We start from the raw sequence: 12,529 nt of genomic DNA on the forward strand, positions 1-12,529 counted from the left end.
AGTTCAATGAACACATTGAATTTAAAAGAAATAGTCTTTTCGCTACTGGTTTTCTTGGTCTTCTCAAAAACAGTGTTCATGGACAATGGCGGATTTGCTTTAAACCACCTCATATCATAACACTATTTTATTTTTTTTGTATTTTACTTTCAAATGAATGGTAGTTGATGATTTAAAGTAAATCTTATTTGTCCAACATACTGGCACACTTTAGTTGCTGACTATTTTTTTATAGGGACACAATATCTCCTCCCACCATAGTTACTTCAGTTTCACGTAGGCTACCAACGTCCTTTGGACTGACGGATTTAGCCCATTTCCTAAACAAGAGAGACAATTTTGACAGTAATAGCCAGCATAACCGCGAATCTATTGATTTAAAGATTTGTGTTGTTATTAAGTTACTTATAATTAATATTCGCTTTATTTTTGGAAAACTGACATTGGTCTACAATAATTATAACAAGAGAAAAGAGTAAAGACGTCTTCAAGGAGTGGAATTCAATGAATAACAGGAAGAATAAATTTTTTATTCAAATTTAAACAAAAAGTACGTAAATATTAATGCCATTATGAAAATTGAAACATACCCCTAAAAGGAATTGATTCACTAAGAACAGATTAAGATTATAAAACTGATAGGTCGCAAAAATGTTGTTCTTTTGTTCAAAATAGATATACCAAGAATACAAAAAATCAAAACACGTCGGTAGACAATGACCTTCTGATTTTTTGATAGCACATTTTAGTGATTACGCACCATTTTGAAGGCTAGATAAAATACTAGTTAAATTTAAATACAGGTCTTTCGCACTCCTTAGATAATTAAACACGGCAAGTTATTTATAAAAAGTAAATGATTTGATTGCTATAGCAAAGGATAATGAGGATGTCTTAAATTAACGCATACAAGAAATACGTTTCAGTTGTCAAAATGAAAATATTATCCTTAAAAATTGAAATATCCTTAGTGTACTTACGACTGCAGGCAGATTTGAAATTAGATTTGAGAAAACGAAGCGATTTTGGTCTCCTATCGTGGAGCCGTCAAGGAAATAGTTGGAATAATTGTGTAAATCCAGGGTGTCGTTTTGTAGGATGGTCGACCGTGAAGAAATATAACCTGAAATGCAGACATCAGTAAGAAGATGGAATAAGTTTTGGCAAAGTAAAAGTATTAAATGAATCTATGAAAACATAAAAATACTAAAAACATTGGATATTTCGCACATTTCAAGTTCGCATTTGCAAAAAATGGGGGTGAAAGGGGATGAACTTTATCAAGCGAAGCTTCGCCACTTACCGTTTAGCTGTGGGTTTAGAGTTGCAAAAAGATAGACTCGTGATGTTTTTTGATCCGACAGTGCTTTTAGAATTTTACCGACGCCCAGCTGTGAAAAAGTCCAATGTGTGCGTGCGTGTGTGATTGGTCCACAGAATACCTACATTTACGAATACGAAAATTACGGCTGAGCAATTCAAAACTGAATTACTGAATTTTAATCCAGCACGCAACGCTATCGTCCGATCTGGAGCACGCCTTCTCTTCTTGACCGGTAGATGTCTCTTTGAGAGGTCGGAAGTTTTTTTAAAAACCATTAAAAAAATTGAAAATACCTCCTCGTCTTTCCGATAGATGTCAGTATTTCATAGGTACTAGAATTTAGGTCGGGTTGTGGTCACGTGGCTAGTTGGTGGTCGCTTTAGTTCGGTCAAACAGGCCATTTTTAATGAAATTGAGTTATGTGTACAGGAGATTTGAAAAAGACTTTATTTATTAAATTCTAATAAAAAAAATGTTTTGAAAAAATAATTCAAGTTTTTTAACGAATTTTGTCTGAAGTTGAAGTCATTATTTCGTAACAAAAACTTTAAAGCTCTATTTTTACACATTTATGTTTTGGTCCGTTGGATAAAAAATAAAAACGAACTGAAACGACGCAGTGTCTCGGATTCACGGATCAAAGGTCCGCGGTTCGAATTCCACTCTACCCCAACTTAATTCCCATTTTCTAATAGTGAGTTATTTCCAACACGTTGAAATGGCCCTCAAAATGAAGTATTTGGGTAAATCAGAAGAACGCAAATATTTATTTAAAAAATAATAATTTGAAAAAGTAAAAATAATATTTGGCTGGTTTATATAGCGCAATTTTTGTGAAAAATCACCTCAAGGGCGCTTTACAATTATGTGCTTAAACCTACATTCTAACTAAACTAAAATGACATATTATGTTTTCTGATTTAAAATTGAGGGTATGATAATCTAAAGAAGTGAGAATTTAGTTTGGATCTGAACTGACTGGGACTGTCGATGATTCGTAAGTTTGAATGCAATTGGTTTCAGGCAGAGGGGCCGGCAACGGCAAAAGCTCGATCTCCAATTCTAGTGTTTGGGGAGCGCCGGATTTCGTTTTCCTCTCCCCGAATCAAATGCTGACCGAAGCGTAGATTTTCTTCGACATGTATTTTCCCCTAATACAAAGGTCCGATAGGTATCTTGGAGCCATTTTATGAAGGGATTTGATTACTGTCTAGCAAAGCTTGTATTTTATTTTCTCTGGGCTTTTTAACCAGTGCAAATCTCGAAGATGTTGTAAAATGTGAGAATATTTTTTTACTTCCGTAATAAGCCTTGATGCTGCATTGAAAACAAAATTTAATGCTGACGAACGTCAAGTGTATTTTCGACAAGTTCGTATTGGAATATGGAAAACAAGGAAAAAGGAAGGAAAAGGAAAGACTGAGTTGCATCACGAAAGTACCAGTAAAGTAATATCTAAAAGCAGCAAATAATGGCCCGATCAAGCAACGTAACTACTTGAAAAAGTTTTCACCTTTCATGGAGAAAGCATTCTGTTGTACTACAGCAGCGCCGCGATTATAAATGCTATCTTTATCGGTATACATATTGAGATGGTATAAACTAACATCGATATTTATGTACGAAAATGTGTATATTTGTATGAAAATACGAAGTAAATTCATAGGTAACCAGTAGTTTAACATGCTTAGAAAAAAAAATGTAAACATCTTATATTTTTCTTACTGAAAACTTTTTTTTATTTTTTTATAAAATAAATATTTGCGTTTTTATGATTTACCCAAATATTTAATTTTTAGGGCCATTCTCATCGAGTTGTAAATAACTCACTATTAGAAAATGGAATCAAGTTGGGGTAGAGTGGGATTCGAACGACGGACCTTTGGTCCGTGAGTCCGAGACACTAGCCACGGGACCACAACCCGACTATTTATACTTTGTTGATAAAATTAAAGAAAATTTTCAACTTCCCATTAGAAAACGGACCCAGAGCTTCGATAAGTATGTCAAACTTTCACCATAACGGTATAGTTGAAGATAAATTTTCTCGAGCGATTACGAAGATATACTACCGACCCCCCCCACCTTCAAGTTTTGGGTAGGTACATCGATATGACACAAGGGGAAGCATACGTCACGGTACATATATCTACGCACTAAAGTGACATAGCTTCAATATGATGTCATAGTTGAAGATACAATTCTCCCGACCGATTACGAAGAAACACTATGGATCCCTCTCCACTATCAAGTTTTGATGTAAGTACATTGGTTTGTACCAACGGGTCTAGTATCCTTCGATACACATATCTACACATTAAAAGTGACCAAAAATTTTCTCCGCCGAGCAATTTTTCCTTTAATTACGATTTATCGTAAAACAATTATTAGTTATTATACTTTTTTCATCTATTTTACGGTCTTTCTGAGTGTACGTATCGAGACGTTAAAGAAGCCTGCTTTGTGATAAATCGGTAGATAAATACAGACGACCGTTAGGCGTATCGTCTCAGTAATTGTCAAAAGTCATATAATTATCATGTTCAAGCGAGCATTTTTGGCTTGAATTGAGATTTATTGGAGTTTATAATCGCTTTGAAGTGGGCACTTTTCATCACAGAAACCTATTTAAAATGAGAACTATTTTAAATTTTAATGAAATAAAGAACGTGGACTAAATTTTTGGATTGGAATTTTTGAAATTTTTGGATTGGAATTTTCGGATTGGAATTTTTGGATTGGATTCAATAATTTGATGTCAAGATGACAAGTAGATAGAACATACCGAGGTAAATACAGATAGTACAGAAGTTAAGTATACCATCTCGATATGTACAGATGAAGATAGAGTTCATAATCGAGTCCCTGGAAAATGTACACGATGTTTATGAAAAATCTCATTTTTTAATGAAATTTTTAATTAATAAGGGTCTATGAACTACTGTCGAATAAAAAAAAAATACGTAAAATTTAGTTTTTGTGGGTTAACGCCTTTGACCTAAACGAGGTTGATGTAATAATGTTTTACATTAAATTAATGGATATTTCGGCGTACGTAATTTTAAAAATATATTTACTGAGAAGAACTTCCAAGGATTATTTTTTCTGATAAAATTGTTAAAACGGAATTCTGTTTTCATGTTAATAAAAAAACTAATTATTTTGTAAAATTAAATTTAGACCACAATGTACTTGCTTTTGGAATCTACAATGCCTTTAACTATAAAATAAAAAAACTTGAGTGATTACCTACCACTGCTTACATAATTATGAAAAGTAGATATAAAATTTTTTACAAATATTATTTCATCCGATTTGTGATGTTGTAATTTATTACCTGCGCATTAACGATGATATTTTTTTATTTATTAAGGCCTTTTACCACACTTGATAATAATATTAGTGGAAATACAAGTTGCATAGTTAAAATCTATGTGCAAATTAAAATTAAATAACATGGTATCCATTTTCATTTATTTATTCAGATATTTAGAATATTACAGAAAAAAGACCCAATTCATTCTAAATACAATAATAGATCACAAATTACAGTAAATAGTTATGTTATTAAAATAATATAACAAAATGTAAAAAGAAAAATTAAAAGTTAGAAAGTGCTTTTCTAAGGGAAGGCCCACTGTCGTGAAATATGTCGACATCCGAGGCGATGCGATTAAGTAGCAAGATTGCTCTACCAACCGGCATAACCATTGGCAGGTTTATTCTGCATCGCGGTAGGTAAAACATTCGATGCTGTCTTTGTCCAAGATAGTTATCAGGTACGAACAGACCTACATCCATCAGAATTTCTGAGTTATGTATGCGACCACCGATCACCTGGAAAAAGTGAACACCCAAATGAACGTCCCTCCTCCTCCATAATGACTGATAGCCTAGCGTTCCCAGTAAAAAGTCGGTTGGGAAGAGCCAAGGATAATATCCACACTCTTTTAGGTACAGATAGCGCAGAATTTTTTTCTGCACTCTCTCCACCATCAAAGAGTATCGAGTCACATGTGGCGACCAAATAATGGAACTAAACTCCAAACGACTTCTTACCAAGGAATTATACAATGTCCTCATAATCTGAGTGTCAGAAAAGATCTTGGCATTTCTAAGAACAAAACCAAGCATTTTAAGGGAGTCATTACATAGATTAACCATATGAAGATTAAAAGATAACTGAGCATCAAACAAAACCCCGAGATCATGTATCTTAAAAGCAGGAAAGCTTAAAAGAAAAGCCGATAAAAATACAGGAGAAACACTATTTAACTGGACAAACAAAAATAAATAAATAAAATAAAATAGCAAAATGAGTTTGTTTAAAAATAGAATAGGTTAAATATTTTATTTAATTGACATAAGCGGCAAATCTGCCTTTTACAAAATACTATCATATTTGGCTTAATATATAAATATTTTTTTAAATATAAATTTCCTTTAACCCAAGATTTATAGAAAAAAATTAACCTAAAAATATAAACAATTCAAGAATAAATGTAATAAACAAATTAAATAATAAAATATTTTAAAGTAATATAACAAGAAAATTATAAGTACTGTTTCATACAGCTGGGCAAAGTGAACAAAAAATCGTTTATTTTATAAAATGCATAAATAAATAAATAAATACAACTACCATTCACCATCTTTGAAAAAGTTCACAAATCTTGTTCTATAGGAACAATACCCTACACTAAATATATCAGATACGTGGGAATAACTATTGCCGGGTTCATGAAGTCTGTTTAATACGGCATTACAAGTATACACTATCCGTGAATTGTTGCTACAAAACGGTGGCACCTCTCTAGTCATTCTTCCAGGCACCCTGAAGTTGATTAGAGATAACAGTTCAGGGCAATCCCATTTTGAATTTACAATTTTGAATAAATTTAAAAGGTCTATAATTTTTCTTCTTTTTTTAAGTTTTAACAAATTTGATGTTTTTGGTAATAAATCATAATTTAAAAATTCATTACTGATTCTTAGTTTAAAATTTATATAACTTAAAATTTTTTTTTTGACTCTTTCAAGAGAATTTTGGTGACAGTTGTAGTAAGGAGTCCATATTGTAGAGTTATACTCTAACTGGCTTCTCAATAATGAAGTATACATCAACTTTAAAGTGCCTATGTTTTTGAATTCCTTAGTCAAACGTAACACGAAGCCTAACATTTTTAGAGATTTACAAGTGACAAATGTGACTAATGAAGGATAAATTTTGATCAAAAACGACACCCTATACATAAAACCAAATAAATAATTTAAACACATTTATAAAGTAGGTACCAATTTAACTACTGTCAGAAAACCCCTTCAAAAACCTGATGGTGCCTGATGAATATAAAATATGAATTCTTTTAATAAATTACGATCATATAAATAAAACTTTTTACCTAAAATAAATTATAACAAATAAAAAATTGCAATGATACACATTAAACAAATAATAACCTGGACCTGATTGTTGACAAAAATTATAAATGAAGGGGGAAGTTCAGCGCTACGGGAAATTGGATATAAAAAAATATTAACGAATCAACCAATGACAGAGCGTTGTGATAGATTTCCGGTTTACGGGATGCCAACTCACCAATTAGCAGAACTTAACGAAGAGAACTTGTGACGTCACAGGCGGAGTAATTTGAAAATTACACAAAAACATGTTTTTTAAAAACGTTTTGGCTCAGTTTGATAATCTTTAAACAAATAAAATTGTTTAAAAAAAAAGAACTTCATAATTTTTTTAAAAATTAAAACAACTAAAATTAATTGAAAAAGTCGTAAAAACTAGAAATAGAATACGGTTTTTTTTTGTTATTGTGCTCAAGAAAACTTTTAAAAATACAATTAAAGGCCACACCCCAAAAAGTGGTTCTTCAACACAGAATCATTTTTACGACAGAGCACAGAAAACATTAAACTTTTTGTAATCAGTTCGCTTTTGCCAAGAAACTATGTATGATGCAATGCGATTTCCCAGACAATGAGACTGTTTCCCTCGTGGTCCCACATTCTTTTCTGCAATTGAAGGGGCAAGGGGTCTGATTTTTATGTTTTCAAAAGTACAATCCCATAGTACCTATAGTTCATTCTTTAATCTTTGCTTATGCGTGCGTTTAATTTTAATAACCCTACATATCAGAGAGAGCTTTTCCAACCTCTATCACACCATGGGCTCTCTTCGTTCTAGTAACGAGAGAACCTTTTCAATATTTTTTGCCCCCTTGATTGTGGAATAATCTACCCACTTATGTCAGAGGCGCCCGCCCTTCTTTTACATTTTAATCACGATTAAAATTTTCCTCCTTTTTTCCTTCTCACTTTTAACCTCTGCTCTCGTCATAATATAGTGTAGATATTTAATATATTTCTTTTTCTAAAAAATATGAACATATATTTTTTTTATGACGAGTATTTAATAATAAAAATAATCTAATTTAATCTAATAATCTACTTAAAGTCGCCACTTAAACCAGCCAATGACATGTCATAAGCTCTGTAAATGCCTAGACTTCCATATTCCTTCCTCAAAAATTATTTCTTTCTCTGTTGCGATAAATTCAGAAATAATGTTTGCTGTTCAATTTTTACTTTTTGTTTTTGCACCACGACAGGCCAAGAGGCCCAATTACAGTGCTGAATTAAAGCACAGAGCACCCGGACTTGACCCGGAAGAAAAAGCGCAATAAATTTTTATGTTCTCACCGGGAAGCGAACCCGGAACCTTTCGTGCGTGAGTCAAGGATCTTAGCCATCACACCACGCAAGCCGCCTTAATTGGCAGAAGCCACAGAAAATAATGCACCATGCACATCTTAAAAATATTTATTGATAAATTGAACATTTTGATTGTGCGAATTTTGGCATTCCAAGCTTCCAAAAATCTTTTCATTTAGTGTCAAGGATATGGCAGCTTGTTTCGCGAAATCACCCAAAAGACTTTAAATTTATGATTATGAACTGTGGACGCATCCGACCAATACCATATTACCGAGAGTATTTGCCAAAGTATGCGCCTTAGAATGTTCCACGACAGATACAGCGTGAGGTAGATTTTCAGGTTTCAGTTGCGCTAGGACGCTCAGCGACGACGGACGTCCCAGCTTTCAGTGGCGGTACTCTGCCGGTCTACCGCCGACCAACCTTAACATTTCTTTGATTTTCCAATCAATTTGCACACCAAACAATGCACTCGAGTTATTGCGGAGTGTCTCAGTGATGCCTTTGTGTCAAAAACTAAATGTCAACAATATCCACCGAGCCGAAAAACTACATATAAGTTTGTTTCAAAGTTTATTGCGTTGATGTTCAAATGTATTTATAATTTTAAACATTTTATTTGATTAAAGTTGATTCATGGTTTCAATTGATGTTCTGAGATAGCTCGATAAGAAAAAGGTAAGACTTTGAAATCAATATTATTTGTATTGGATGTTAAACATATTTTATCATAACTTTACACCTAATTAATATTTTGGTATATAAATATTTTAGATTTGTTATTTGTGCGTGGTAATTTTAACATGAAATTGAACACAACTGTATTTTATAGTATTTGAAAACATATGGATTTTTTGTCGTTGTTTATGAACATATAAACCATTATATTTAAAAAAGTTTAAAATTTAATGTAAAATAATTGTCATTTATGTGCAATTTTTATATGTTTTTCCACGAAAAAAACTTTTTTTTACAATTTTATGAGATTTGTGTTTGTTAGATAATTGAAATTTTTATTGCGTTGTTCAAATATTTCGGATAACATGCTTCGGATATTAAACGACGTTATGTATACAATGATTAAATAAAAGTTAAACAAGTATTATTATCATTTCCCTATTTGCACCCAATGGTGCATATGGCACGTATTGCCACCCCAACAGCAGCCTATTTCAATGCTATTTGTTACACGAAGGAAAGATGATTATGTGCCAGCCCAGGGATTATGAAATATTTGAGGGAGCAAATTTTTGATGTATTATTGTTATTTAAAAAAATATTAATAAAACAAATCAATCAAACAAAACAAAATATGTATACGCCATATGTTTAATAAAATATATTTTCAGGAGTTGTGAAAAAAACTCATTTTAAATGGCACACGAAAAAAACATTTTTGTGACAATACGTATTATCAACGAATAATTATCAAGAAAACATATTTGAGACATAAAACACAGTATTATATTTATTTGAAACTTCAAGTTTAAAGAACAATTCCTTTGGTGGACTTATTGTTAAAAGCAATATCTTCCAGCCAACACTATTTACACTTCACTATTTATAGAAATTCAACTATCAAAATGATTTATTTATTTACATACATAAGTTTATTGGATATTCTTTGAGACATTAGTTCAAACTCCATGGGACTAAAAGTCCTGTGTTGAGATGGGACTAGCAATTAGTTGACACAGACACGTGAGTATATCCCCACAAATATTAAAGTCGTATTTTTAATTGCTACATTTTGAGATGTACTACCTGATTTTTTTTCACAGGACAGTTTATTAAATTGGGATCGGCCGTTATTTTTCAGAGACTTTTTGCCAAACTTTCTGAAGCGAAATTTAAACATATATTTTTTTGAGTCTCGTGTGTGTTGTGATTGTGAATATCATGATTAAACATACACATATTATTACTTTGTGGGAGCAGAAAAGTTTATGATCTTAAAAACAGTATTGGAGATATCATGCAGTGCCACCACCTTGAAAGGAAGTATTTTTGTATGTTGATAAATATCCCCGAAATGGGAATCCCATTTTAGACAAAAAGTGTTTCTTAGAGCTCTGCCCTAAATAACTTGTATCTCCGAGATCGGGTATTTGTTGTTTTAATTTACTTTCACTTAAACCAGCCAATGACAGGTCATAAGCTTTGTATGTGTCCTCCCCTTACGGGGGTGGTATTTGGATCATCTGCATCAGACCACTCAGGGAGTCCTTCTGTATTCAAGGTCGTTCTCCCATTGTAAATATCCATGTTTTTACTTAGGTTTGTTGTGTAAGTTATTTTTGTTGTGTTACTATAATTTTAAGAAATTGTTTTTGTTTATTTGGATACGTTTATTTATGTAAAATACATATTAAAAAAAAAAACAGTGGCATTGAGGGGATCCTAAGGAGTAGGCGCGACTTGTTGGCCTCTGTCCATACATCCTCCTTTTCCCTCCTTAATCTGCGTAGAGTTTGCATTCCTTAGGAATATTTATAATAACTTTCCTCTATGCGCAGCTGACAGAGAGTTTCCCAGGACTCTACAACAGCTGCGGGTGGATGGTGGGCTTAAGGATCTCCCCTCAATGTATGTGTCTAGACTTCCATATTCCTTTCTCAAAAATGTTTTCCCTCTCTGTTGCAATAAATTTGGATCAAATTATACTAGCAGAAAAACGCATCTTGTGTGCATTTTAATTTAAACAATCTGACGTCAAATGACAATCTCCGTGCTTTTAATACAATTTTATAATCTGCACGTTTTTGATATCGGATTAAATTCAAACGATACATTATTATCGAACAAAGCTTCTGCAATCTAAGTATCAATAAAGAACCATTTATAGCACATGTGATGTGAGCAGGGGAATTATTTATTTTATTTTATATAATAATGATTATGAAGTTTTTATCGACGTTATTTCAAGGACGTCTAATATTTTGTAGATATGAAAATATTGAATAAACCTTAACCATGTTTTTTTTCAAAAGACAAGTACTGTACATTTGAATTTTTAAAAACCCTATGTTAATGTGTTAGTGCCGGTCGGTGAACCGAGTAAATATTCAAATTTTGTGGGTTAGTAGGCACACTAGAATGATTGAATTATTATCATATAATAAACAAAAATGATAAATCTATAAAACGTCGCTTTGTCTATAAACTAAGGTCAGCGGAGAGACTATCACTCCCTCTCACTTCTGTTCAATGTACTTCATAGTCCTACCGCTCCTATATACCTGCTTGAAAAATTTCAACACTTATCAGGTCATGGTTTACCTCTTCGTTCTAATTCTCAAGGCACTCTCTTAATACCCATCCACAATTCCTCTTTCTTCTCTAACTCATACAGTGTCCATGCGGCTCGACTGTGAAATCATCTCCCATCTACCATCAAAGATGTTACTACATTATCTCTGTTTAAATCACGTCTGAAGAAACATCTCCTTTCTCTTCCTTAATCTCTGCTCCTTTCCTCTTTCTTCTTTTTTTCTTTTTCCCATTGAGTAATAGTTTTGATTTAAGGTGATTTATAAACAAATACGTTAATTTCTATTTTTATATATTTTTAGCTTTTTAATTTTTATTTTCTATTGAATATGTTCTGTAACTTGAATTATAAAAAAAAATCTTTTATTTTATTGGTTGGTTGGAAGAAATTGCACTTTGGCAATAAGCCCGCCAATGTACAAATAACATTATATACAAAAAGTTAAATAAATAAGAAAAGAATATATAAACCCCGTTCTCAGCCAGTAAAAAAATATATGAAAATCAGTAATCAATACCCAGAAAAATAAACAAAGATATTTTACATAGTGAAAAACATAGTAAAATACATAGTTAGAAAAAACAAAGTAAAAAAAAAAAAAATATAAAACTGATTGTTCATCATAATTCCTTTTTTTGCATCCAGTGATGCATAGGGCACTGCACTTGTAAACCAATTGCAGCGTATTTCGATCATCTGTTACACGAAGGTTATGTGATCAGTTTCACGCTTCATGTACCAGTCCAGAAACAATGAAATATTATATTTAGAAAAACGTTAAACATCAATATTTGAGGTTCACCCTTCTAGGAATTGAACATAGGACCTCAGAATGCCAGGCGAACTCGTCAACCACTCAAAATGAGGCGGACTTGTCTCCACTCAATTTACTTATTCATTTTTCTTCCTGAGAGCAGCTATCGAGTCGAAAACACTAGTCCAGGGTTCAATTTTTTTTCACACACAAAACTGTATCGCCATCCGTCTGGACACAGAATTATATATTTTTTAATGCAGTATTTTCATTCTGATGATTTTTCCAAATAATTCAATTTTGGGGCCATATACAGTTGTAAATAACTCACTATAAGAAAATTGGAATCAAGTTGGGCTATAGCGGAGTTCGAATCTCGGAGCTTTGATCCCAAAGCCTCCAACTTAGCCACTGGATCACAACCGCTTTCTTACTGTTACACATAAAGCAG

General features: G+C 32.5%; 2 protein-coding genes across 5 annotated transcripts in view; one reads left to right on the forward strand and one right to left on the reverse strand.

The window, feature by feature from the left end:
* LOC148274035 (DCN1-like protein 4) overlaps positions 1-12,529 on the reverse strand; it is a 45,106-nt gene that overhangs the window by 15,392 nt on the left and 17,185 nt on the right. For 2 of the 4 annotated variants that reach the window (XM_088237717.1, XM_088237716.1), the window contains exon 2: positions 981-1,123. The gene's annotated coding sequence lies outside the window, so the exon portion shown is untranslated. Of the gene's footprint in view, positions 1-590; positions 655-980; positions 1,124-1,303; positions 1,556-12,529 lie in introns of those variants that run through there. The other 2 variants (XM_088237715.1, XM_088237718.1) reach the window with 2 other exon arrangements.
* The window catches only part of LOC148274036 (uncharacterized), a 296,176-nt gene continuing 291,985 nt past the window's right edge, over positions 8,339-12,529 (forward strand). The window contains exon 1 of the mRNA XM_088237724.1: positions 8,339-8,731. The gene's annotated coding sequence lies outside the window, so the exon portion shown is untranslated. The remainder of the gene's footprint in view (positions 8,732-12,529) is intronic.

Source organism: Micrasema longulum, unplaced genomic scaffold (genome assembly GCF_059751315.1).
Source record: "Micrasema longulum isolate JH-2025_06_02 unplaced genomic scaffold, ASM5975131v1 h1tg001775l, whole genome shotgun sequence".
NCBI lineage: Eukaryota > Metazoa > Arthropoda > Insecta > Trichoptera > Brachycentridae > Micrasema > Micrasema longulum.